At 52.5% G+C, this 23,927-nt stretch overlaps 1 long non-coding RNA gene across 2 annotated transcripts in view; it reads right to left on the bottom strand.

Moving 5' to 3' along the window:
• Window positions 1–695: 695 nt before the first annotated feature.
• LOC142605079 (uncharacterized) overlaps window positions 696–23,927 on the bottom strand; it is a 40,606-nt gene continuing 17,374 nt past the window's right edge. Inside the window, exons 3-6 of one of the 2 annotated variants that reach the window (XR_012838834.1) lie at window positions 21,352–21,413; window positions 11,620–11,743; window positions 4,957–5,153; window positions 696–4,476 (exon numbers count right to left, since the gene is read on the bottom strand). This is a non-coding gene — a long non-coding RNA (uncharacterized LOC142605079). Of the gene's footprint in view, window positions 4,477–4,956; window positions 5,154–11,619; window positions 11,744–12,671; window positions 12,965–21,351; window positions 21,414–23,927 lie in introns of those variants that run through there. The other variant, XR_012838835.1, reaches the window with a different exon arrangement.

The raw sequence follows: 23,927 nt of genomic DNA, 5'->3' as shown, positions 1-23,927 counted from the left end.
TGGTGAAGACTCTGAAAAAAAATTATTTCAGGAATTTTTAAGAGGGAAAGGAGCACTACATCGGAAAAAGCTTCAGCATCTCTGGAGAAACGGGTGTTTTCCAACCCGCCCCAGTGACTCGTTCCTGTGGGTTGGCTGCTGGAAGGTGCCAAGGCCGGTGGCCACGCGTGTCCTCGGGGCAATGAAGATGCCCAGCTCATCTCTCGGTCCGGGCACAGCATTAGGGGAGGGGGGAGAAGCTCCCCGGGCCAGACCCGCTGTGTTCTCCATATTCCAGCTCTCTATTTTCGCACCGATGAAAACCACCGTGTTAACAGCCCCAGGCCTGGCTCCCTTCTCCTCCTTTGCAGCCAGCGATGAATTTCAGAGGGAGCAGGCTGAGGTCAAGCCTCAGAAAAAAATGTCATCTTGGAGTCCTCGATTTACCTGCAGAAGAGGTAACAGCAGAGTGGCTACCAGAGTCCGGCCCCGGGTGGCCACGTAGCCTTCCCAGGCAAGGTCTCCCCCTGCGATGCCGAGGCTGCCGGGGACCCGTGGAGGCTCAGCGCTGCGGGGTCACTTGCTGTCCCCAGCCGGGACGTGTGGGTTTGGAGAGACGTTAAGAGCGTTATCATCAGTGACCCCACATTCTTGCTAATTAACAGAGAGAAAATTAGTGGTAAAGGAAATTGTTCCTCTTATATTGCTGTTTCTGGTTTGCTTGCTTTTTTGGCATGGGTTTTTTGTTCTCTGCGTGTACCATGTAGAAAGAATTATTTAAGCCTCTGGGGCCAAATTCCCAGGCTCGACTTAAGCAAAATTCTCAGTGTGAGTTTTTGGCCGAATAAAGGAGGCAGGGTTTTGCCCAGACGCAGAAGAGGGCAGAAGCCAACCCTCCGCTTCGCTCTCCAGCAGGCTGAGCCTGTGGTACCCGCTCACAGAGCAGAGCGGAGCCAGGGGATGCTCGGCTCAGCCCAGACCCTCCCCTCTGCAAAGGAGGGCTCTGTCCCCGCCAAATCGCGCACGTCACTGCAGAGGGCTTCAAGGGGAAGCCGGGCAGCTTTGAAAAGCATCCTGACAGTGCCGTGGGCACCAGACGCCGTCTGAGGCAGGCGGGATGGCTCTGGCAAGGGATGTCACGAGGGCGGACGCTGGCAGAGCTGGCAGTGTGATATTTGGAGCTCGGATCCCCCGCAGGGCAGAGATGTCTGGTGGCCACCTCCATCCGACGGCTGGCTGGTGCCTAGGGCTAGCAGCCACCTTGTAGCATTGTCCTGCTGCACGGAGCGAGCAGAGGGACAACCCTTACGTCCTGGTCCCCTCGCAGGACCTGACCTCTCCTCTTCTGGCCCGTGACAGCCATCTCCCTGACTCCCAGAGCCACCGTCCTTTCCTGCAGAGCTGGAGGCAGAGCCGCTCACCCCGGGGCCCGGGGACACTCCTACCGAGCCGGGGAGCCACCGCCAAGCCAGTCGGGGTGGTGTCACCTAACATGTCCCCACGCCACCGTCCTCCCTCCCCAGCACGCTCGTAGGCGGTCATTAGTGGAGCTGACAATCCCCGCAGCACGCGCCGGGTATTTCCATCTCTGGGGAAGCTGAAGTCAAGAGGGAGAAAAAAAAAATGGTGATGGTAAATGTATAATTAAAGTCCTATTAAGAGGCGCCTAGGAGTCTCCTGGGGAGCAGGGTGTACAAGATCGCTGCCTCCCCGACGGCTCTCGGGTGCAAAAGTCTCCCCAGGCATGGCCAGGAGGGCCCCGCGGGATCTGCCCCGGATAAGGCATCGTCGGGGGCTCTGAGGCGCTGGGGAATCCCTCCCAAGGCCAGGCTGCGGGGTGGGAGGAGAGGGCCGTCCCGTCCCGTCCTGTCCCGTCCCGTCCCACCCCCTGCAGCCTTGCTCTGACTTCAGAGATGCTGGGCGCGTCCGTCCGTCCGTCCCCGGCTCCCCTGGCAGCCGTGTGTCCCCAGACAGCTCAAAGTGGTGGGCTGGGCGCCCAGCTCAGGGGCAGGGTGCTCCCTGAGTCCAAACCCCTCGGACCGGGCTGGAGCAAGGGGCCACCAACCTCAGAGAAGCAGAGAGTCCAGTCCAGGGCTTGGCAGGGCGATGCCCGGCTGGAGCCACATGGCTCAGCAGAGCTGCTGGAGGAAAAAGGCATTTTAATAGGCAAAAGGAGGGAGCTGCTCTCGCCTGACCTACGTTAGCACTGTCGTGGACTCGGGCTTTCACCATCTCCTGTGCCCTGGCTACTCCCTCTCCATCTCTGAAGCCCTTTTGGCGTCTCAGGTCCTCACCCTCGCAGGGAGGTCCACGTCTTCCTCAGAGACCTGCCCACAACCCACCACGCTCCCCGGCACCGCGCTGTTCGGGTTTCCTTCGCTCAGCCCCCCGGTCGGAGCCTGGCTCTGACCCAGCTCAGCGATCCACCTGCGCCGGGCGATTATTTTTCCTCTCCCTGGAAGCATCCCCATTCCAGAGGTGACACGTGAACCTTCCTGCCACCTTCACCCAGGGCTCTCCCCGGCCGCCCTTATTCAAAATGAAAAAAACCCCAGGCTGTGGCCAGGTTTGATGGTAAATCACACCATTTCCTCACCGCCCGCCGGATTCCAGCAGCCCGGCTTGCATCGCCCTCCCTTGCAGGTGGCTTTCCCATTCAACGCCTCCCATCTCGCCTACCCCTTCTCTTTACAGCTCCCATATTAGTTGTGGTTCACCGGGCACTGAAAAGGGACTGGAATTCCTTAATCCACCTGCGACCTGCCGAGGAGCTTTCCCAGCCCCAGCCCCGTAACCCAATCCCGCTCGGCACAAAGCCGGGGAGGCATCGCCGGCGTTAACCAGCCGCTGAATCTCACCTCCTCCTGGTCCCGGGAGGGTGGGCGGCACCGCGGGCACCGCTCCCTTTGAACGTCCCCCGATAAGAGATTTGCCGGCGCGGAGAGGTCGGCCGAGCTTTTGTCTCGCCGTCGGTTTGGAAAATTCCACCTGGTCGTGGTCGGGCTTTCCAGGGGTCCCATTTCATGCAGTTCACAGCCCAAAATGCGCCCGTGGGTTGGAGTGCAGCTGCCAGAGCAGTCAATTGGCTGCGGGAGGGTTGGGAAGTTTTTTTGTTTCGTGGGGTTTTTTTAACAGGAAAATGTCGATTCATTGGAATTAATTATTTTTGCCAGGAACACAACTGCTCACCTTGACCTGGGCAGAATTTCTCATCAAAGTATTGCGGAGGTGTATGAGTCCATCCCATAGTAACTAGCAGCTTGGGCATCCACATGGGACAGGATTTGCCCCCACTTTGAGACCCGGAAAGCAGCGAGGGTTCAGGTCTCGCACCCTCTCAGAGTCAGCCCAAGTCCTTCACATCAAAAGGTTTTTCCTGAAAGATGTATTTTCTGTAAAAATACGTCGCTGCCTGTCGCAGAGATGCCAGCCTTCCCCAGCTCTCCAGTCTCTGGTCCTTCCTGCCCCATCTATGGGCATCTCATGGAAACCCAGCTCAGGGAGGAAAATCTGGCGTTCGGCAAAGGAGCAGGTTGGAATACCAACGTTAGTAAATTTGAGTGCTCCGAAAAGCCTTTCAGGTGGGAAGTGAGTTTTTCTCCAGCCCACAGAAGTTAGATTGTGAAATCATTTGAAATCCTGGCAACACCACCCGCAAATTCACTTGTACAGTCCAGCCATCGTGCCAGAAAACCTTCCTGTTGGGAAATGGGGATGATGTTGGAAAGCTTGGGGTGGGCGATCGTCATTGTGGGCTGTGGGTGGGTTTGGTTTCAAGGCAGCTCTACACCCCTAGAGCTGGAGAAGGGCTCAGAGCACAGGAGGACCCAGGGGTGGAAGGAAGATTGTCAGATGACCTCCAGCATGGCTAGGGCACGTTTTCCTTCACCTTACTTTTGGGGTTAATTTTGTCTGGAAAGCACTAGCACGTGGCAGAGGGAGGAGCGGGGGTGCTGAGGGGGGAATCCCAGGGCACGGGGTGAAGACATGCCTTACCCACACCTCTGAAGACGTCTGTAAGACACAGCCTTAGCCAGTTTCCAGGGCAAACAGCGGGAAAATGAGGTTTATCTCAGGTTGTACCTCAAATTCAGACTCCTGTTTTTCAGTTCCTTTGCCCCATCTCCTTTTCCTTTGCAGCCGTCTCCCCCCCAGGGAGGGAGCTGAGCTGCTGGAGCCATGGGCACCGCTCCTGGGGGGCAGAGCATCCCCCCAGTGGGTGCCAGTCACCCAGGGAGCGCTGAATACGGGTGTCCGAGCACAGCTCCGCACGGACGGATGCAAGGCACTCGTGCACGCGTGTGCGTGCGTGCACAGACCGCTGCATTTCTCTGGCGCGTGTGCAAGTGGGGGCCTGGCAGCTGCGAGTTCGCTCTCGCCTCGATGTCCTTCAGCAGCCTGTCCCGGCTCAGGACGGAGACGCGCAGCTGAGCACGGCGTCCCCTCGCCTGCCACCCGTGGCCTCGTGCCGGGGCGTCTGGCTGAGCTCAGCTCCAGCTGCGGCGGTGGGAAGACGAGGTCAGAGGCAAGCGCCCGCTTTCCATTTGCTCCGACTTTCCACCCCTGCATCCCCCCCGCATCATCCCCATGAGTAATCGGGAGCGGCCGGTTCCCGTCTGGTCCAACGGGACACGGGGCCACCCAGAGCCACCCCTTGGCCCGGGAAGGCAGCTGGCAGGCAGCGAGGAGGAGGAGGGTGATGAGGAAGGAGACTCTGGGGTTTCCTGTTCCTCCTGGCTCCCTGGGGTTGTTTGGGGTCCTGGCCGGACACCCCTGGGAGCCGGCCAGCTCCGTTAGTCACGCAGGGAGGCGCGGAGGCTGGAAGGACCCGCAGCCCTGCCAGGGCGGTGGAGAAGGCAGAGCGGGCAGGACTTCGTGGATGAACTCCGTTGCTCTCCGCTGCCAAGGAGCCATGAGGAGGCACCTGGGACTTGAGACCTCCTGGCCTCCGCTCCTCCCCCCTGGCCCCAGTCCCACCTTTCCTGGCTGTGGCGTTGGCATCTCTGCCGGGGCCGGCTCATCGCACGGTGTCCCACCCTCAGGGCTCCTCGCGGAGGCTACGGGGCACACGGGGCGGAGGTTTGTGGCTGGAAGAACGCGGGTTGTTTTGCGATGAAGGCTGGTTTCCAAACTTGCAGTTTTCAGAGCTCAAAGGGCAGTGGGAGACAAAAGCCCTAAAAAAAAATGAAGCAAATTAACACTGACCACCTCCGGAGGCATTGCACCAGAGACCGCAGGACCTCGGGAGCGAGGGCAGAGCTATCGGCAGGGCAGCGCTCCTGCCTCCCTCCCCATCCCCGTCCATCCTCTCCAGGCTCCGCAGCCTCACGGAGAAGGACACAGCGATGCCTCTGGCTCCCCGACACACGTTATCCTCCGGTGTTTATTATACTACCTGTTGTAGTACTATAAACTCAGGACTCCCATAAACCTTTCTCTGGGTGAACACCACATCCCTTTTCTGTTCAGGGCTGTTCTTCCATACCACACCGTCGTTTCATTTCCTCGTGCACTGTGGCCCAAATGTGATGGATAATTAATTAGCATTCCCATTCAGGCCAGCTGGCTGCCGCAGAGAACCATACCACTATGCTTCTCCATCCTCTTCCTCTTCCTTGTTTTAGGGGAAGCAGGGAAGGACCGTCACGTGGGGAAACTGAGGCACACAAAAGTGCAGGTTCGAGGTCAGTAACTTCTCTGCTTGCAGGAACTTGCCGGCCAGTCGGACGTGGCCCAGCAGCGACGGGCACCGTGCCCGAAGCACCGGCGGGCTCTCGGCAGCCTTTCCAAGGGAACAAGCCCAGGTTAACGCCAGACGGCTGTTCACACCCGCCCTGCCCACCTGATCAGGGCTAAAGCCCTTCACGTAACAGGTCTCGGCTTCGGCGCTGATATAACACCAGCAGCAACAATAACTGAAGGGAGCAGGGAAAGGCACGGGGTGTTTCCCGGCAGGTTACACGCTGCTGTGCGTTCCTGCGCTGCCTGGTTCAAAGCCAGCTTGATTCGGTCATGCCTAAAAGCCCTCGGCACCAGCAGAATCAGTGCTCCCAGCCACAGCAAGGACACCAGCTCACAGAAACTGTAACGAGCACGAAGGGTCTCTGCTGGCCACGCTGCGTGGATCAAACCATTCCTCAAGGTCAAACCCAGCCACGTTTGCAAGAGATTGCTTGGGGATTGCCTGAGAGATTCTGCAGGTAAACAGAGTCTCCAGGGACGGTGACACACACATATGCGAACGCGTATGTGCATATGAGTACGTGTGTCCCGGTGCCGTCACCTCTCTGCCCGGTGATGTGACATCCCGGGACGCCGCAGCCAGTTTGCTGCTGATGGCAAAGCCAACGGCCTGAAATCAAAGGGATTTTAAGGTAACTCGCTTTCTTTACGCACGCCACTGAGTCCTGGCTAAGAGGTGACCCAGCACCCCCCCGGGCCAGGCTCCCCGCCGCGGCCCCCGCAGACCCCCCGCGGTGTGGGGGCAGCGCTGCCCCGGTGCCAGCGGCGGGGGGCGGCCCCGGAGCACCCCCAGCCCCGCTCCATCCCCAGGAGAGGCGGCCAGGCTGCAGGTAACGTTGCCATCTAGTGGCTTCCCCACCCCGAGCCGAGGGAAGGAAGCCACTGTCGGGATAATTCGGGCAGAGGATGGGGGGGGGTGAAGCATCAGAACTGCGCTGGTACCCGACTGGCACCCGGTGACACCCCAATGACACCCCAGCGGTACCCACGCCCGGGGGCGCAGGGAGCAGCAAGGGCTTGGCTCATCCGAGGATGCGATGGACAAGCTTTGGCCTCTTCGCTCAGGCAGCGGCAATCCCATCCTCTTCCTCAGCGGCTCGGACCACGCGGCAGCTGCCACCCCCCTGGGCAGCGGGTCAGTGTCTGCGCAGCCAGACCCAGGGCTCGGGGTGTCGGGGGGATGAGCGGCAGCTCCTCCAGCCTGCGACAATGCTCGAAAGCAGCTCAGACCCCTGAATTCGCCAGGCAGAGGAGCAGGGAGTCCCGAGCTTTTGCACACCACGGAAAGGAGCTGCCTCCAGCCTAGGGGCAGGAGGTGGAGGCTTGGCTTGAACCTGGCAACACCTCAGCTCCTGGAGCTGTCAGGGCTTGGTCACAGCCGTGACATCGCAGCCGCCTGTGGATGGTACTTGATGGGCGAGATTCCTGCCAAAGCATCTTTCTTGACAGAGCTTAAGATCAAAGGCGGATGGGGCCAAGTACATGTGCAGCTCTTCTCCGCACCGGGCTGCACCTGAACCGAATTCAGAACGGCCCTAGCAGGTCCCCAGCCAGGAACGGAGCATGGGGCCACGCACAGAGGTGTAAATACATAACACGGGACGTGACAAGCTGCTTGCTTTTGATAAACACAGGAAAGTTTTCCCATTCTCCTCAGCTCTGCTAGGAGGCCAGAGGCAAGGCAAAGGGTCCTCCTCCCGGTTTGAGCAGCAGAGGGGTGTGTGTGTGTGTGGGGGGGGTCCTGCCCGAGCCAACGCCTGGGGAGCGCTGCCCTCCGCTGCCTCCTGCTCCCCGTCACCCCTCCCGTGCCGGCAGCACCCTCTGCTCCGCTCAGCCATCCGTGCCTCCCAAAGCACGAGAGGGGAGAAGCAGGGCTTGTTTGATGCCCAGAGAGGAAAGCTCAACTCCAAAGCCCCCGCTTGGGAGGAACGGAGTCACCTCCAGCCAGCCTCACACCGCTGGCTCTGCAGACTGGGGGCATGCCATTTTTTTTGGCCTGAATTCCAGAGAAAAGGAAGCTCATGTGTTCACTCTGCATTTGCTGGCTTGCTCCCTCGTGGGACTTGCAGGTTTGTTAGCCAGCCTCACGCGGGCAGGCATCCTGACAGCAAACCCCCTACGAGTTCTGCACAAATGTCGTCTTTTCCAACCCCAGAGGGAACTGTGCTTTGCCAGGTCGGTACCAAGACTCATTTCACCCTGGAGAAGCAGACAGAAGGATCCTTGCCCTATCCAGGAGGGTAAATCCAATAGTACTGCAGAAAAACCTCACAAGGGATAACTACTCCAGGATGAGACTTGGGATTCCTCCAATTCCTCCTCTGGGAACCCTAAAGGAAGTGGTTTGGGGATTACCTGGCCCTGGAAGAAACTCCTGCCTGTCCCTTCATCTTCTGCACTGCCATTTACACACTCAAGCATGAAGATTTTATCTGTACCCAATCCCTTTATCTTTTTACAGCGTACTATTTTAAAACTCTCGCTGTTCTTGCTATCTTAATACCTCTCTAAAAGCTTTATTAGCCCCGCTAAGCTGTCAGTAGCAATAGCGTCTTGTGGCACGGAGTTTTGCACATCAACCGCACACCGCTATGACGTTATTTCATCCTGGATGGAGATGCTGAGACCGACCCTGCCTCTCGCCTTTCAGGGGCCAGTGCCGTGGCTGTGCTGGCAAAAGCACTTTGCAGCTGCCCCTCTATCTCCTCTCTGCATCTCACAATGAACAGAGCCTGTGCCTGCATTCCTCACAACGTAGTCACCTTGTTTGGCTGGTGTCTGATCCATCTTGGTTTCTCTCCTGCTCTGGAAAACACACCCACAGGAAGGCAGCCACCTCCCCTTTCCCCCTGTCATCTCCCTGTTCCCCATGGCGCACACGGGGAGCGGCATCACTCGATGCCTGGTTTGATTGTGGAAGAGGACGCAACGGCAGGGTGTTCACCCTTGCGTGCCCAGGATCTTTATCTCGTCAAGGGAGAGAGGAAGTACAGAGGATTTAAATTGGGAGCTGGAAATCAGCTAGGGAACAAGATCATCCCGCACAGCCTTCCAGCGGCTGTAGGTATTGCTTCATCTGCTGTAACCCTCCCCTGCCTGCATCCTGCAGGAACTCTCCTGGCCTTGCCTGGCGGTACCCAGGCATCCTCCTGGGGGTACTGCAGGCAGCTCAGCCCGTGCTGCTCCAAAGCCACATCCCCGTAAGAGATCCAGGTGTCTCCTCTCCCCCAGCACGGCTGCACGGCCCCCAAAAGTCCTGGGGCTCAAGGAGCAGGTGCCAGACATCCCTCAGGCTGTGCCAGCACGTTGGAAATGACCAACTCTACCCATCCCTGCTAACTGCTACAGCCAGGTCCTCCAGCTGCCAAGGGCTTCCCCATCCTCAGACTGCCTTGAGCCAGTGGAGATCATCACATCTGCTCAGCCTCACGTCCTCGGCCTCTCCTTTTCCTGCTGCAGGCTACCTCCCTCGCCACCTGGGCCCCCAAGTGTTTGCTGCCCCCCAGTGCAGAGGCAGCACAGGTCAGTGCTGGGCGTTAAACAGCCAGGAGGGCACTGGGGCCCCGTGTGTAGGCTGCTGGATGGGGCCACGGGGAGTGTGCTGCAATCCCAGCCCGGCTCTGTTGTGTTTACTTCCCCTCCCAGCTTTTTTGCAAGCTCCTTGGGGCAGTGCCTGTTTCTCAATAGAGCCCTGCTCTCTCTTGGGGCTTGCTTTCTGCAACTGTGAGCTAATGCTTTTGCCAGAGATGATGCCCGAGATTAAAAAAAAAAAAAATCCGGGCTGCAATCCCATCCAAACCAGGACCCCATTGCTAATCCCCATGAGCATTTCTGCACACGCAGGGTCCATCTCCAGGAAAACCCTGAACAAATTGCACGCTCTGGGTGAAGTTTAGCTTTCTCCACCCTGTAGCATCACTGCTATCGCAGAAGGCTACGGAAAGGCCACTCAGCATACGAAGGAAGACAGCGCAATCCAAGCAAACCAGACGAGACTCCCCGGGTCCCTCCCAGAGGTCAGCTCCATGCCAGCCCGTACCGGGGCAGCAACTGAAGTTAATGAAGGGATCCTCGCTTCCGTCCAGCTGTAGTTTTGGCTCCCAAATCTTGTTCTCTGAAGGTACAAACACAGCCCGTGCGAACCTCTGGCAGTGCAGGGCTGTCACCAGCACACGGGCAACTCCGCAGCGTCATCTCCGGGTGCCAGCCCCTCTGCAGAGGCTTCGCTCTTCTCCAAACGCTGCTTTAAACCTTCTCGTGGTGGCCAGCAAGCCTCCGAAGCTGGCAGCTCCTATTGTGGGGTAGATGGAGTCCAACACCATCATCGTCTCACGGTTTCTGTAGGCTCCCTAGGAGGCATCTACTCATTTTTGCTCATTTTCTAACAGACTACAGAGGTCTCGTTGCACTGCACCAGGACGCTGGTTTGCACCAGGGACTCCTGGCTGCTACAACAGCTCAAATAAACCAAGGATGGTCATTAACTGTACGTAATGGCATCTTCCGCTATGCCTGTATGGCACCTACAGCCAACCTCGGTTATGGCTGGTAACCCAAAGAAATAAAAATGGAAATGGCACATCCAGAAGGGCCAACAGCCAAGTTAGTTTTGCTGTAAGATAACCAGAAGAGCACCCGTCCGAGACAAACAAGTGTGACACGGTCACGCTTTTCACGCAGGCTCGGGTGTGATTAATCCCTGAAGCCTGCCAGGGAAGCGCGCAGCTAAGCAAACGCAGCCTTTGATGTGCAGCTTGGGGATTGATGAAACTGAAGCACATTTAGCGCAGCGTAGCTCTAGGGTGGCCGGAGGAGGGGGGGGGGAGGGAAGGGAGGAGGAGTGGGCAGATAGTCAACCTGTCTATTCAGTGTGTTATACAACTCACCCTGATGGACTCAGAGCAATGCCTAAGGTATATAATAATATTTAAAAAAGATGCTACAGAAATTTAATTTAATTTAATTAAAAAAAAAAAAAAAGAAAAAAGAAAAAGGCCGACGAGAAGAAAGGATTGTCCCAGGAAACTTCCCCTTGCCCAAGGGGGGTAGCGTGGCCCTGTGGGTGGCAAACTAGTGTAGGGATTTGGGATCTACTCCTAGCAAGGCTGGTAGCCTCTGCGTGGTCTTGGTCAAGTTTCCTTACCCTGTCCCACTGCTTCGGTGAGGTTATCTCTGTGGCTGGACATCAGCCCGCAGTGAGTCGGGCTGGAGAGCTGCCCTCTGCAAAGGGAGAGCATGCTGCATCAGGGGGGCTTTCGTCCTCATGGACCCAAGGTTTATAGCAGGCAGGACGAGCACCTTGCGCTGCCTCGCCGTGCAGAGCCGCGCTGCCAGGAGCGCAGCTCGGCTGAGCACAGGAGAGGTAGCGAAGGGACAGGGCTGGACATGAGGAATGCAAGAGGTCACGTTGCTCATCACGTACCCCGAAGCGGGGACCACTCTCCCCGTGTCATCCCTGACAGGTGTTTTTCCAGACCCAGCGATGGAGACTTGACGCTCTCGCCACAAAATGGACCTGAGGAGTTCCCAGCTGAAGTCAAATGCAGGGCTCCAACTTTTCCAAACACGCTTCCTCAAGGGAGAAAGGTGAGATGTGGAAACCCTTTCTGAAGCAACACAAATCTGGACATCTTTCCACCCTCGCTGCCTTGCCATGCTCAAGGGGTAAGACTGAGGTCAACCCCCCGTGCTCTCACCCAAGCCTCCAGCTCCAATCCCGCTGCTGAGCCCAATTCCCGTCCTTCTGGATTTAGCAAAGTGCAGGCACAGGATCAGAACCGGGCGCAGAGGATGGATGACCTGACCTGGGAATTTCCTTTGACTTAACCTCATGGAAGGAATTGCAGCAACTCCGTGATTAAGGCTTAGCAAAGATAAAACAGGGAAAGTAAGCTATACCTGTGCTTCGTACGGAGATGATGTTAAATCCCAGCCCGGCTGCCGTGGTGTCAATCCGTCTCTCTACGTGTGCCAGCACTCTTTAGCTGGCTGTCTAAATTTCTCTGGTGTGATGCTCTTTAATCTTAAAAAAAAAAAAAAAAAAAAGAAAAAAGTGTCAGATTGTGAGGATTCAAATCCCAAACAAAATACACCAAAAATGGGTATTGGCTCCTTCACGAGCCCCAGACTAAATCCAGAGGTGCAGCACGCACTGGGTGGAATAAAAAGGATGTGGCTGGATGTCAACATGGACACAGTTCACCTCTCGTGGTGGCAGCAAGGCACAGTGGGTTCTTAGTTTGCCTTTTCCCAGCCCAAAGCTGCTTTCTCATGCTCCAGTCCCCAGCAGGGACAACGGCAGAGAAAGATGCTCTGCGGGCTTTTGAGACCAAGGAGTGATCCGAGCTGAAGGGTTTTCCTGTTGGCTGTTTTTTCTGTGGTTTGATTTAATTTGATTACAAATGTCTGTCACAACAAAAGCAGTCCCAGGAAGATGCAGGCAAACTTCAACTTGCATTGGAAAAAACCCCACGTGTTCTCTGAAACAGCTTGATGAAAACATTTTCAAACGTGTCCCTCTTCCCCAAAATGAAATGTTTCCATGTAGTCCCCTCCCCACAACCACACACATATACAATTTTCCAACCAGCTCTGCTCATGGCCCTTCGCTTCGCACAGGCCCAACACCCTCTAGTAAATAAAGATTGACAAAACCTCCCTGGAAACCCCGGCCTGCATGACAGCGCGATGGAGGACGTTCCCTCCGCAGCAATGTTATTCCATCCTCACACCCACCTCTGACCCTCTGTGGGCTCCAGAATTACTCATTGCACAAGGCTGGTCCATCTAAGTCTCCTGAAGCATCCCGGGATTGCTCCCATCGCACTAGAGCACTGCAGGACCGTGACTCATTTCTCTGTAAGATGAAATCAACCCTTCTCTTTTTTTGGGGGGAGACACTTATTAGCCAGGATAGCGCAAACTGGTTCAAGAGAAGCAAATGCACTCACCCCTAACCGAGACTCAGAGCCTGTGCCTATTTCCAAAACAGAGTCTTTGTGGTTCTACAAGGGCTAGATGTCCTCTTCATTTCAAAAGTTTTTCCAGGACCAACAGGAAATGTGCTGAAACACCGTGAGAAAGCTTGTTCTTGTGGTTATGTCTGGCCCTAACCAGAAACAGAATCGCCAGGAGGTGGGATGAGAGTGCTTGAAATCTCTCCAACTTCCCGTTACAAACCCAAAAGGTCTGCATGCTTCAGATGAACTTTTGGATGCTCCCATTGAGCTTTTGATGTCTGCCCTTCCCTCCTCACAAGGCGCTGAGAACAGCAAAGCATCAGTGAGTGAAAGAGTCTAGAGCAGCAGTCCCCAAGGAGCCGATGGAAGACCCTTGTCCCTGTGCGTGTTGCAGAGCCCGTAGGTCCCCAGAAACAGCTGCGGCTGTTTTGGCTCAGCTTCTGCTGCCAGCTCTGATGGCCCCAACTCAATTCCCTGCATGCTGGCCCAAGAGGCAATCTGTTGGAAGTGCTCCTAGGATTGCTGCATCATGTCTCAACCTGAGCATTTTCAGCAGCTACACACATCTAAGGAAATCTCATCATGCTCCAGCATGATGATATTCAAAATACCACGCATCTTTCCACTCCTGGGGTCTAGAATATCTCCTCTCCTTAGACCCAAGAGATTCAGTCAAGAGTTCATCTCTTGATTGGATGAGGAAGAGGAAGGAAACCCAGAGAAGGGAACCCCAGAGAGGACAGTCTGAACAGATGTTGAATAGCACCTTTAACGTCTTCAGTTACCTTATCTAACCTTCTGTACCAGCATCATGAGATGCTGCAAGAGCCGCATGGCAAGGAGAGACCAAAGGCCTCATGGGTGGCTCCAAAAAGCCCAAGCCATACAGGTATTTCGGCATCCCACTCTTATGTAAGCACCAAGGCCAGATTTCATGCCGGATTCAAAGCACCATCAGCTCCCTCTATGGGCTGTGGAAAGAAAGAGAGGTGGCTCCACCAAGGAGGGTGGTTCAGAGCCTAAGCACAATGACTCATGGTTTGGAATGGCTGCGCTCTCCATCTGCTCAAGAGGAAGGCTCTGGTGACCATCCTCCTTCCTTTGGCACCTCCAACACTCAATGCTCATAGGGTGAGCCCTGGCCCCAAATCCTGTAGGGCTCCTGAGAGGGAGGAAGGTCAGCACCTTTGTGGATTTAACCCCAAAAACCTCAAGTAATGACGCTGTCCCTAAAGCAAAAGGACTATCAACGCTCATGGAATTTCTTGTTCAAAACAATGCGTCACTGCCGGAGCGAGAGAAGGACCAGCTCTAAGTGACTCGTCACCTGCCCGACACCCCTGGGCAAAGGTGGAGTGGCTCTCAGTGGTCCATCCCTCGGCTTCCTGTTTGCTCTGCCCACAGCACACTCCCGGAGCACCTGGAATGGCCGGCAGTGCCCTTTCCTGCACACCAAGGTGTCTTGTTTGATTAGGAACAGGTTACCTGGATACGACGCTTCATCAAAGGGAATCCTGCGTTGATGGCATCCCGTAGATGCTTGGGTAATTGCAGGTTCCTACTGGTTGGAGCCAGTTCAACCCCTGGCCTTGGCTTTGCTGGAAATTGTTATGCTGGAGAGGAACACGACATGCAAAATGCAGGGGGGAAGAGCAGCGAGCTTCCACTGAAGAGATGCTATCATAAAAATAATGTAAATAGGTGGCCCCAAGAACCACTTTTACTCTTGAATCCCAGGAGTTGCCTAGCCAAGGGAGCAGGCAATGGGGCAGAAAAGGCAGCGCTGCCCAGCTGCTGGAGCCAGATCTGAGGTCTCTCCGTGGCTTCCCACTGTTGCACAGTCAAATCACCTCCCTCGCTGTCAGGACAGCGTCTGGCCCCCAGAGCTTGCAGGTCCCCTGCTTGTACTGCACCTTGTGCAGCGGGACTGCCAAGTATCACCGTAACTCGCCGGGTGGTTTAGCCTATCGGCTCTAATTCACCAGTCCCAGGCTTTCCTGGGTGACCCCTCCTCCTCCTCCTCCCGAGTATTACTGGCCACGTTACAAGAAAAGAAAGTGAAATTAATCAGACTTCACCATTTGGAACAGCTCATGCCGCCTCGTCTAATTTTACTCTTTCCCAGGCCAAACCTACCCAGCTGAAGTACTTATTTAATTACTGTATTTTCTGTAATCATCTGCTAGCAGCCCATAAATGCAAGTAAGACACCAGGCTCCAGTTAGCAGTCACCAGCGAATTATGATGTGCTTGAAATAAAGAATCACTTCAGACCAGGATGGCTGGCACCCTCGAGACATCAGCTATTATCTAATTTTCACCTCTTTGGTAATAACCTCAACCTTTTCTACGAATGCAGAGAAAGCCCTAATGCTTGAGGTGTGAGACACTAATAGCTTGATTCGGCTCTTATTTACACCGGTATAAATGAGAACCAACTGCCCTGACGTCCATGCGGATAAATAACGCGGGGTCGGGAGTGGCTTTAGCGGATGTCTCTGCGATGCTGCTGGGAACGGCACCTTTAAGCCGAGGGAATGGGATTTTCTTTTCGGCAGGGACGGGTTTACCGGCTGACAGCGGGATTGAGCCCTGCTTAGGGAGAAGCTGCTGGAAGTGGCCCTTTCCAGCACCTGGGGATCAGCGCGATCCCAGAACGTCACGCCCTCGGTATAACTCATCAGGAGGGTGGAGGTAGGAGCAGAAAGAGTTGAGCAATAACCAGCTGTTTCATTTTGGGAAGAGTTTCAGGATTTTGAAATTTCTAACTCTTTTGGAAAGAAAAGAAAACAAAAATTTATGTTGACGTTTCCCAAAATCCAAAGCTGAATAAACAGCAAAGAACAAATCTCTCTCCAAGCCCCGTGCAGAAACGCAGCTACTCAAGGGCTGTCGGAGTATTTTGTTTCAGCAAAGTCTGGCCAAATGCGATGCCAGTTTCATTCTACACTACAACATTTTCTCTCCTGGAATGATTTCTTCTCAAAGGTCAGACAGTTTTGAAAAATATTTTCTTTTCGGCTTCTCAGCACTTTTTTTTTTTTTTTTTTGCATCAAGCGGTTCTTAAAGACAGACCTAGAGTTGGCTGAATCCAGTTGATTTTCCAAAGGTTGTTGGGTAACTCTTGAGATAAGGCTTTCCATGTGGAGATAACTTGTCCAGGCATCAGGCTTAGGTCAGAAAGAGACTGAGCACTTCAGATTGGGCCAGATAGTAATTGCCTCCAGCACAGAGAGAGAAAAATCAGAGTGCGTTATTCAGCCCTGGGATGACCATGAATTGCCAGTATGGAGCAGCAGTGTGCATGGGGTAAACGTACTCGTAGGATCACCAGGCTCAACATTTCCAGCAGAAACGGAGGAGTATTCCCTCAATATGGCTTTGAGAGGTCTAATCTGAAATACAGTATCTTCTTTTAACGAGCCTTGATCAAGAAATCGGGGTGGAGGAAAACTACTGGGCAATGAAAGGAACGGAGAGCCCTTCTTGCAAGGAAGATGCCAGAAGACCTTGGCTTTCAGAGAGATAAAAGGGAATGGTCTTGTTCTGCTAAAGAAAGGCACAGCCCAAGTACCCAGGGGGTGGAAAAGCAACATCGAGTTGAAGGACAATGTTGCTACAAGGACAGGTTTATATAAATCCTACATTAATAAATTTAGGCTAGAATCTAGCAGGTTCCTTATCAGCCACTTAGCCTTTAATGTATGTGAGAAATGTAAAGGGTGGCGTTTGTTTCACCCAGCTTTAGATGTTCAGAGTAAGGATGTCTGCATCTGAGAGTGGAGCACCTGGGGCTCTGTCTACAGTCCGTAGAGAGAAATGGGCTCCGGTAATTCACCCAGCCTAATGCAGGCGCCTCGCTTGGCGAGAGCTGAAATCCTAAAAACGCTGATCTCTCCCAGTCGACTACAAAGGCAGGCAGGGTGCCTGGTGGAGAGATGCATGGAAGAAGGGAAGTGAATCCAGACCCGGTATCACACAGATCTCCGCGCAATCCTACGTACACGCAAGGTAAAGTGGGAAGCAGCACAAAGTCCGCTGTGTCTGATGGCACCTTGCTGAGATGTCCCTGGGAGACATCCCCGGCCCAGGACAAGCATCACTTAGAGATAAAAGGCCAGGTCAGAACACAGCCCAGCGATGCTGAGCAGAAACAGCAAGGGCTCTTTTAGCTTTTTAAGGAGGAAAAAAAGGAAGGGCTTGGAGTTGTAAGGACAAGAAAGCCTAAGGCATGAGGGCTGCTATTAGCTCAGCAGACCCATCTCATCTTCCTAGCTGGAGAACTGGAAAAATTGCAGACATCTTAGAGACCGGGGAAATTTTCTTCTAAACTCTTCCAGGAAGAGCATAAAAAGGTCCCAAAACCTTGTGGAGGCTGTCAGCCCACATCACCCCACGCTGCTTGGTGCCAGGATGATGAATGAACCCTCACCACCCTTTTCCCAAGCCCGTGGTGACCAGCCATCCCCAGAGAGGTGCCACATTGCACACAAGCAGGTGTCACCAAGCCGCTTCATCCTGTGCAGAACGAGTTTACGGGCCTGATGCAATCCCCAGCGGGCGATCAGTCCATGGCAGCATTCCTGGGCACGGAGTCACCGGGTGCTCACGCAAGGCCATTGGAAGAGGGCAGTCGGCGTGGGTGAGCGTGTGTGTGCCGGGGAGCGAAGCCTCGTGTGTTTGCAGGAGGCAGCGACTGCCCGTGAGGGGGGGGTGTGTGTGTGTGTGCATCGCACACACCCGCGGCTGGATGCATAACATCCTCCCTCTTAGGAGAAAGGGACCAGTGAGGAAGGCTTTGGCTGGCCTGGGGAAAGGGCGTCTGGGTCCAGCTCTGCCCCAGAATCCTTGGGTGATCCCAGACGAGTTGTTTGTGCTGCCCAACATGTGCACCTCATCTGGGGAGTGGGGCAGGGACGTGGACGTGCTGGCACGCTTTGTCAAAGCCTGTTCTGTAGTCAAGTATAGGAAATCAGAAAACTCCCATTTCATTCAACAGAAGCCAAAAGGATTTTGAAAGAGTGGGAGGCGTTCACTGGGTCCTGATCTCAGAGCATCACCACGTGCACAAGAATCTGAATTCGATCCATAACTCACCCCAGCTCAGGTATAATTCCCAAAGATGTTATCGAAGTGGTACCCCTGGATACCACTGCCAAAGAGCTGAATCCAATCCATCAGCTGTTATCTTAATTAAGTAGAACTTAATCTCACTAATCAGTTTTGTTAATAACAGTGCACTTGGTCCATCTGTGAAGGGATCACAGAGCCGCCTGCAGAAGGTAGGCTGTTGAGAGACTGAGCAATGCACAAAATAACTGACTGTGGCGGGTCAGAGGACTCACCGCTGGCGAAGTCATCGCGTGAATTTTACATCCATGCGCTTGCCACCATTTCATTCTACAAGCGATCCCAAAATTTTTAGGGAGTTTGGCTCCCAGTGAGGTTTTAAAGAAGCGGCTGCAACTCAATCAGGTGCATTTTGAAAAACATGATGGGAGTTGCCAGGACCCAAGCACGTTGGAAAACCTGGTCCCACCTTGAAAAACCAGCTCCCATCTCTTGAAAATCTGGTCCACGCAAAGCAACGATCGCTTCTCCCCTTGCAAGGCGCTCTGTGGCGAAGCAGACTGTCTGGCCCCCCGCGTCTCCCTGCCAGAACTAAGCCTTCAAAGTTGATCTAAAAAAGTAATTTCTAGGATGACAGATAAGGAGTGTGAAAATGCCACAGGGAATGATTGGCATATGCTCCAGTGGAGACACCAGGCGAGGTGAGCTTTAATTACAGACTGGCCTGGTGGCAGTACCTGTCAGATGACTCACTTCCATCGCATCCCGCGAGGTTTCTCCTCTTCTCTCTCCCCTTGCACCTCTCTCCGCTGGGCTCTTTCATCAGATGCTGGCTCGCTGGCTTCCTTACCGGCCTTGAGGCATTGAGTCACCTGTCATCAGGCAGGAACCTGGCAAAAAGCAGCTCGTGGTCCACCTGACACCAGTGTCATGCAGCCATCCAGCTCTGCTGGTGGAAGAGTCCATGGTGGGGAACAGCTGGGGAAACAACAGAGGCTCATGGAGGGGCGGGGGGAAAAAGAAGAGAAGGAGCGTGCAATCTTTACTAAAGCAATTAGAGGGGTTTCTCGCCTGAAATAATTCAATTCACAGATTGCAAGGGGGAAGAATGTATCTGGGATTGATGGGAAACCTCTAAGAGGCATCCTCACGTTGCCAGTTCATGGCATCCTCCTACTCCTATTTCTGCGTAACAAGTAAAGCACTGCAAACCACTGAGGTGGTTTGTGGAAGATTCAGTAGAGTACCTGATCTTATAGCTACCTTCACTGCTTTAGGGGTGGGGGGTTTTTGCTCAAACTCTTCTTATTACAGTTTCTGGCTATGGCAGTCCAAACTGGCATTTTGGGAAGGAAGAGAAGGTCCTATCAATCACAGGGAAACGGAAGCAATATACGGTTTGCAACTCTTATTTCAGAAGGAAGAAAATCCATTGATGGAGGCAAATACTAGCCTATATTGGAAGAATAACCCTAAACAGCATAGGACATGGAAATCAGAATAAAATGCAACAGAGGAAGATGGTGGCAGACTTGCCAAAAAGCTTTTATCAAAGTCACCAGCTCCAGGCAAAGGAAACACAGGCAAACTCATCTGGACTGCAGTGAGCATAGCAGTAATTGCCGTATGGCTCCGAGATGGGGATTAGCACAGGAAATCTGCCATGGGCATGGAAATGCCAAAAGTGAGACGATGATGAGTGGCGGGGAAAGAGGAGTCTCAGGTTGAAGAGGATTTGCCAGTGAGCTCTTCAGGAAAAGACCTTGAGATAAATCCTCTCCGATATCATCATTAATGGCACCAACAGAGATAAAAACGCAATTTGCTGATGGCACCACAGTGTGTCCTGGGAAGAGCTCACTGTTGCCATCAGAGATGGTAGCTCAGACCAGGACAGGTACAGAGAAGGACCATGGAGACTCAATTGTACAGGATGAGGGAAGAACAGCGGGGTTTTCTGACACAAACAAAATGAAAGCTGAAAGAGGATGTGTACAAGGTAAGTCAAAGTTTCAAAGAGTGAAGATCCTCAAAGAGGGATTTAACGTAACGAGAAGAGGTAGGAGGTTAAGCCAAGGAAGGACGCAAGTCAGAGCTTTTCTGTTGTGCAGGTTTCTGAAAAGTCGAGAAAGTCTCTGTTGCCTGAGAGACTTTCACAGGAGACTGAGAAGGATGCAAAGGACTGTTCAGGAAAGAGTGGCCCAAAAGTAGGATAGAAAGAGTTTGTTTTTTCCTTTCAAAACACTTTCTCATTTTTCTATTTATTCCATTCCATATAACACTTTTTAAAAGATCAGTCTAAATTAAACATTTCAAGTTTACTGAATAAAGGCCACTTTCACAGAACAAAACAATTTTCTTTTCTGCACTTTTGTTTTACAAAAATTATTTTAGATTGTTGCTTTTCTTTTATCTAGGAATATTATTTGGACAGCAAATCCATTTCCCACTGAGATCTTCTCCAAGACCATGTCTGTTGTCCTGGATACTACACACACCCCCCAAGAGAATTTTCCACCTTCAGAAAATGAAAGGATTTTATGTATTTTTTTCTAAGAGCAGTTCTAGGTGGGCCTGATCCAGTACAGTGATAAGTTGGGAATATGACAACTTCCAGTCCAGCCAGCATCCAAAACCAAGACAAGAGATTCTCTACTTTTTTTTTTTTTTAACTGTTCTAGCTCAGAGAAGTTTTCTTCTCTAGGTTGAACCATGGTCCTGTTGAAGCTGGTGGGATTTTTGCCATGGACCTCAACAGCATTAGTTTGGCCAGCTATTTCTCTTTTGTTTCTCCCCTTTTCTTCTGAAGGGTCAAGAGTCAATGGGAAACAGAGCGCCTTGGCACACAGCAAGCAAGAAAAATTAGAAGCACATGTTTCCCACTCCCAAAGAGGTACACATGGCACTGATCCTTTCAAAGAGTTCATTTAGTATCCTCTGTTCCTCCCAATGAAGGGATGGCAAGTTCCTTCAAGCCTGACCCTCCTTTACATGCTCCCATTGCTGTCCTCAATCTCCCTTGCCATCCTTGCTTCCCCATCCTGTCCCAGCACTGGAGCTTGAAAGGTACCTCAGCTCCAATTTATGTCCTCAAGGTGACCAGATCTTTGAGAGTTCAGTTTTCATGTGGATCCCAAGCACTTTGGAAGAAGCTGGTGTTCCCTCCCCAGAGCTGCGTTTGCAGGCTCCTAAGGGGCAGCTCAGCCCTGGAGAGCTTCTCCTTCCTTGTGAGTCCTAACTCCTAGCACCAGCACTTGTCTCCTAATGCATCTCTTATGCTGCCACAATGAAAACATGTTTGTGTGATGTTTTTATATCCCTTGCTATGGAAAATAAACCAGCTGTGCAAGCCCATGCACTGGAAAACTATTGGTTTCCTGCAGTTTATTGAACACATAATAATCCCCTCCCTACTAGATCTGACAGCAAAACATCTACTGACTATAGTAGTAGAACCAAGGCCAAAGCATCGGATCTAAATTGAGATTAATTAACGTCTCTCCAGTGGTTGCCTTGTCCAAGGCAAGGGAGACCCTGTGTGGAGACACGGGGCAGCACAAGCTCTGCAAGTCCACGTGGGAGGAGAACCACAAGACTCACCTGCACTCAACAGCCTGGTGAAGGACGTCCTGCCTATATAGTACAGCTGAGCTGGCTGGAATCTGGTTCAAAACCAAAAAAAGGTGAAAAAAAAAACATGAAAGTTATTTTCTGCTTAAAGAACAACATAAAACCAGAATTCTAATCATTCAACTTTGACTTTTTTTTTCTATTTCAACTTTATCATTTAAATGGTTGCAAAGATGGAAGACAGAGGAGACCATGAACAGCAGAGACACACCAACTACCAGTAATAAAATATACACTTTTTGTGTAAAACAGTTATTTTCAATAGGCAACCAAAGCTAGTTTTTCATGCAAGGGACACATCATAGCCAGGCAAAGAAAAGATTATTAAACCAATTCTCTCTCCTCTCCACTCCAAAGACTAACATTTACTTTGGAGAAGAAAAAAAAAAAAAAAAAAAAAAAAGAAAACTAGGAGATCCTCACATAACGTTACGATTCCCACGATGCCAAGAACAAGAGGACTTTCAACAGAGACACTGAACGCTGCCAGGATCTCAACAGCCCAGCGAGAGGCAAAACCACAGAGAATTAGAGCAAACTTTGGTGTCATTTATCATTTATAGCCCTGAAGCAATTACTACGGGATCCCCTCGAAGGGAAATGCTTTAAAGGCAACACTTTTCAAAGGCATTATGCTTTCATGCCATCTCCTGCCTGTCCCTTCAGAAGCTGCATAAATGATTAAACCAGATTCCTGAAAAGGTGAGTCAGGCTCACAGGACTGCAGATGAACGTTATGGGGGAAGCACCATCATTTTTTCTCCTTTTGTGCCTCCACGCCAACGAGCTCCTACATTGTTTTGCCGATGAAGAGGAGCACAACACATCTGGAGAACCTGCAGTAGCGGCAGGCGATGGGTCAGCAGTCTGGCATCTCCTCACAGATTGCATTTAGGAATGTTTCAAGCCAACACAGTGACACAGATCTCAAAGTACCTGACCTATTTCCCCTCAGGCCCATTGTCAGAATCGCCTTAAGAACCAACGAAGACGTTTAACCTGAATAGCTTTGGCAATACCCACAAAACACCTGATCTTAAGTGGGTCGCATCTCCAGCAGATACGTGGAACGGGTCCATATCAGGACCTTCGACCCAGTTGCCCCGATGCCAACACAAAATGGGATTCAAACTCCCAACGCTTCCCATTGCAGTAAACAAATCCCACCTGAGAAACCAAACAGCCAAAGGAGTTATCTTGTACCCAGTCCTGCATGGATCAGGAGGGGAAGGCAGCAACTCCCCAAACCAAACCAACCCTCACCTATGTCCCCAGGAGGGGACACAAAGCTCTACCCTAATTCATTGAGATGGCAGAGTGAGACAAAAAGAGGGAAAGTAGACAAGTGAAAGAGTGAAAAACGTAGCATTTTCCATTCCCACTCGTGCTGCTGAAGTGGTAATCCTCTCTTGCAACAAGCAAAGCAGCTCTGGCACCATTCGAGGCTGCCAGTCCTAAGCAATCAGAAGCAGCAACTTTGTCCCGCTCCCCTTCCCCTGACAAAGAGATTTGTTTGAATACAGCAAGAATCAGAAATGAGCTAAGAGGATGCAGTGTTTGTGCTGGATCACCACTTGTAGCATCTCCAGAAGCTGTGATTTTCCTCTGCAACCATCAGGAGCGGGAGCCTTTAACAAAAGCTGAGATTTTGATGTGTTTATTCAATTCCAAGAACTAGGACTTAAAAAAAAAAAAAAACCAACACAAACCCAAGTACAACACAGAACAAATGTGATGAGACAGAGCTAAAATCATGAAAGTTTGCAACGCTGGTGTTGAAAGAGGAGCCCTTTGTATGTTAATGATCTTTCCCCTTCTGTGCCCAACTGCTAAAGGGCGATTCAAGCATTCCCTGAGCTGAGAAATGGGAAATTAAACATGTCCAAGGACAGCCACATATTCTGGCATGTTGTTAAAACCTGCCCCACCCCAGGAGGCCACCACGAGGGAGCTGTGTTGCTCCAAGCCTCCTTCCTCTCCTCAGTCCCAAAAAGGAGAGGAAACAGCTACTTTGCAGCTATTTCTAGACGCCCGCGATACCAGAAGGGCTCCGAGATGCTCAGGGAGGGAAGGGCTTGGGTTGCACACAGGCGGGGTGCAATCAGAAGGTCCCCAAAGCCGTGTCACACATGGAGACTCCAGTTGTGGTGCTGTCACTTGTCCTGGATCTCTCCTGTCTGGCACTAATAAGAAAGAGGTGACACAGACACACACACTCCTGCACACATGGACCCCCCCGGTAAGTCCTCGTCATTCTGGGTTAGTGGTTTCGCTCTGCTTTGCTGCTCAAAAGCACCACGGCAGCAAAGCCCAGAGCATTTTGCTCACGTTAAAAAAACCCCAAAACACAGGCTGATGTATTTGTTCCCCACTACCCATTATCTTGATGGTCTCATGCACTTGGAGATGGGGATATATTCAGCCACAAGATCTTCCTTCAAATCCACACAGCTTCCAAGACAAGGGTCATCCCTGTGGTGGTGCTTCTTGCCGACAGATCGCCTATTTTTTCCTCTTCTGTGGATTTTGATGTCAAGCAAGACCAG

This window comes from Balearica regulorum, chromosome 24 (assembly GCF_011004875.1).
Source record: "Balearica regulorum gibbericeps isolate bBalReg1 chromosome 24, bBalReg1.pri, whole genome shotgun sequence".
Classification (NCBI taxonomy): domain Eukaryota; kingdom Metazoa; phylum Chordata; class Aves; order Gruiformes; family Gruidae; genus Balearica; species Balearica regulorum.
Note: the sequence above shows the minus strand (reverse complement) of the source record. Positions and strands in the feature narration are given on the sequence as shown.